The sequence below is a fragment of the Temnothorax curvispinosus genome, unplaced genomic scaffold (genome assembly GCF_003070985.1).
Source record: "Temnothorax curvispinosus isolate PA1 unplaced genomic scaffold, ASM307098v1 QBEX01002766.1, whole genome shotgun sequence".
Lineage (NCBI taxonomy): Eukaryota > Metazoa > Arthropoda > Insecta > Hymenoptera > Formicidae > Temnothorax > Temnothorax curvispinosus.
In genome coordinates this window covers 1-4,104 of record NW_020212546.1, presented here as the reverse complement: position 1 = coordinate 4,104, position 4,104 = coordinate 1, and the positions used below count along the sequence as shown (strand labels likewise).

Here is a 4,104-nt window from a genome sequence, read left to right as displayed (position 1 = left end):
AACAAGCAAGATAAAGTAGTGTGTAGAAATGAGAAGAGTAATATTCAAGATTCACAAACGAACAAGCAAGATAAAGTAGTGTGTAGAAATGAGAAGAGTAACAGCACCAATTCCTGTAAACCAACGCAACAGTTGCACGGTAATATTACTTTCAGTTGCCCTTATACATAGAATTATTAGGTATTAATACTTTGCGAAGAGTGCATATATTACAGTTGTAAAGTATTTTTTTTGTGGTTGTGCTGCTTTTATAGTTACACGCGAACCATCAGTAAATCTCTATAAGAAATCGTACCTATCAAGATGAATGGTAAATTACGTTTCACGTAAACAAATGCAAATGATTCCTATATTATTTTCATAGAATTCATTAATGTTTGTTTCATCGGTTTGCAATAACGATATTTTAATTAATCTAGTCTCTGTACGTTTGCTGCAGGTTTAATTTTTTTTCTTTATTGCTTGGAATACAGTGTAGTGTGTTTATATTCTTTAAAGTTAGCATTTCTTTACATTCATCCATGATTGCCACAATATATGAATATTTGAAAAACAGCCTTTAAAATGGAATAACTCCGAAAGATATTTTTCTTAATGACAAAATATATGTATTGATTTATAATTTTTTATTTAAAATTTATTAGTCTAATTTCTAATGTATTAAACATATATATGTTATTTTTATAATTCAGTTATGAAAATTCCTTTTTACCGAGTCTTAAACAAGGAAGCTGTAAAAACAATTCTTTACATTGTGGCAATCATATAGTACAGTTATATGATTTTTTGCTATCAACAGAACATGTTTTATTTTCCTTTTTATTCTATTATGACAATAGTTCGTTTTGTTTACAAAATAGGTACAGTTGACGCAAAAACTATAATGACTGCAATAAATGAATTGCGAAATCAAATTGATAAGCTTCATGTAACCGTTACAAAAATTTATACTGCAACGTGTAATTCTATCGAAACACTTGAGAACTCTACTACTAATAACATTCCAACCCTTCCATTGACTTCTATAGAGGAATTCTGGAAATGAGAAGACTATATATCGGATGAAGAGAACAAATTGAGAATAGTAAGAAAATATTTAACCTTTCTCTCATTATGTTTTGGAAATATTCATCATAGTAGTTGCTTTCTTGACTCATATTTTTGTGTTACAGATTTCACTGTTAGTAGAGCATGGCAGGGAAGATTTGAAGAGTTCTGTGTATTGCATTATGCGCAAGCTAAAAAATAACAAAGTCGCAATGAATTTTAATTTAAAGGGAATTAACAGAGAAGGAGCAAAAATGGAAAAAAAGAAATTTTTAGATATTATATCTTATAAACTTGTTATTGGTGAGTTTTATAATATACGTTTCTTTTATTGTCGCTCTATTTTAATAAAGATAATAGTCTAAAGTATAACAGTGTACTGTACGCTAGCAATATATTTTACGCACAGTTTTTGTTTGTAGTATAATGGATTTTGTATATTTATTTTTATGTTGGGAATATCATACAAATATGATAAATTTTTATATTTAGCATAAATGTAGTTTTCACACATTAAGCCCAACATATTTGCATCAAGGAATTCAGTTAGAATGTAAATGATGTATTTTTTATATTTTGCAGCTGCTGTAAAGAGGCATAAAAAAGAAATGACCGATAGAGGTGTCAATTTCTTATATAATACAGAAATTGCAGCCAGTTATATTGCCAGTTGGTTGAAGGATGCAAAAAAGCGTCATGAAAACGAAGAATTGAAATTAAAGAAGATTGAGCAGCGAGACAAGGACTGTGAAAATAATGCAAATGCATAGAAAAGAGAATATTTTTGCGGTTTTACATTCTATTCATATATTTTGCTGAACGTTTATACGTTTTTCTTTGTACAATTACATACCTTTTTTGTAATATGTTTCGAACACTTTTCTTCGGCTTTAATGATCTGTTAAGTTCCGTTTTTTCTTGTCTTGTTTTGTTGAAAAGTTTGCATTTTTATCTTGGTCTCTCAGGTTTTCGAAAAAATTTTCAGTTGATATAAGAAGCAATTTTTCACTACGCTTGGTATATAGACTATACATATTTATTATGACAGAAATAGTATAAAATGAGCAACATAACATTTTTTTATAACACACTGCTTTTCTCTGATTTTTATTTCATATATAATATCAAATATTGTAAGAAAAGATATCAATCACACATAATTGCACTACAAAAAATGTAAAGTGTACAGGATTGCTTTTTGCACAAAAGTATGAGATAAGAATAGATATATATAATTTTGTATATAATAATACATTTTGTATTTTGTAAAGTTTTAACACCAAACTTGTAAAAGCTATCTCTCTTTATACTTTCCATTTTTTATTCTGGGTTGACAGAAATTTGTGATGACTGATATAAAAATTTTTAGTGCTCTGAAATGAATTGTGTATAGCTTCTTTTATCATAAATATTTTAATAAATGTCTCTTTTACTAAGTAATATTTATCTGTAAAACAACAAATTCATTTATATGATTAAAGTATCGCACTTCTCTGCTTTTTTGTTTAATTGCATGTATAGAATCTGTAAGACAAGCTAAAGAGGAGGTGGAAAAAGCCTTAGATGTCTCTGATCTAGATCTATCACACTCTGATAGAGACAAATCTACAAAACGCCAACGATTTGTTACTGCAAGATATAGTCCTCCTTCGAAAGAAAAATCATACAATCGACACAAAAGGCACAATATATGTACTGATGATTCGGAAACTGAATCTGAGTTCAAAGCACCACTTGTGCCGGGCTTGAAAATAAGTGGTTGGTTTTTATTTTATTTTTATTATATATATATATATATATATATATTATACATATATTATAATCTATTTTCTTGTTAATTATATGTTACTGTCTATGCATATACTTGAATTCCAAATATTGTATTTTAATGGAAAAGTGATTTGTACATATTTATGAATTTACTTATGTAGAGACGTTGCATTGCAATGTTATTTTTAAAGCAATAATTTTTTCACTTTTTTCATAAATTTTCTGTTGCGCTGATTTGCATAAATGTTTTGTTGTAATGATTTCTTTGTCTCTTATAACACTCAAAGAAAAAGCTTACATATGCTCAAAGTTAAACAAACATTGCACATTAATAATATAGATTGGCAGCATTCAAACCCATATCGGCCAGTGATTGTAATAAAATAATTTTAGTAAGATGACATCTATAATTATACTGTTCTATATGGGTTTCTTGCTGTTTCCAATTTTACAGCAAGTTTGTTGAGTTTATATTATTTTATGTGCAACTATGACTCGTTCACACCTAATATAGCATTTAGTATGCCAAATTCTAATTTTTTGTCTTTTTTATTTTTTTGTTTTGCTTTTCTTTGGTATTTCAGGAAGAAAAAAGAATAATGAGGCATCATTACCTGTTAATAATGACAGTAACACAGATGAAAATGACACAGATCTTGACGATAATTGTACCCAGGAAACACAAAGTAAGGCACTTATTAATTATTGAATGTATCAGCATAATGGTTATTATGAATTTAGATTTGCATCTTCTTAAAAGATTGCAGTATTAGTACTTGATAGTATTGTATCATTTAAAAATTTTCCGTTTTACTTTCATGTATACCAGAAGACTGCAGTAATTCAGATACAGAAACATCAGAAACATATAGAAATAGTGACAGATACAACAATAAAAATGTCATGACTAGATATGATCATAACAAAAATTTTGGTATTGTAATTCTTTTTTTTGCGGTTTATTTATGTTAATATTCTTTCATGCTGCCATAAATTATTTTTACCATATAAAATGTCTTTTACATTTTATCTAGATGTGCCTATATCCTCCAATTTGCATGGGTCCCAAGTAGCAGACACTTCTATTAATGACAATGGCGATGGTGTCAATAATGACGTAACTGATTTTGTACATCTGGTTCATACAAAGGAGAAGGAGAAGAGTAATATTCAAGATTTACAAACAAACAAGCAAGATAAAGTAGTGTGTAGAAATGAGAAGAGTAATATTCAAGATTCACAAACGAACAAGCAAGATAAAGTAGTGTGTAGAAATGAGAAGAGTAA

General features: G+C 28.2%; 1 long non-coding RNA gene across 1 annotated transcript; it reads left to right on the top strand.

Moving 5' to 3' along the window:
• The first annotated feature begins 6 nt into the window (after nucleotides 1–6).
• Nucleotides 7–2,415, top strand: LOC112451904. The gene is made up of 4 exons (XR_003040432.1): nucleotides 7–139; nucleotides 861–1,084; nucleotides 1,173–1,350; nucleotides 1,630–2,415. It is a non-coding gene; the product is annotated as an uncharacterized LOC112451904 (long non-coding RNA).
• Nucleotides 2,416–4,104: the final 1,689 nt, after the last annotated feature.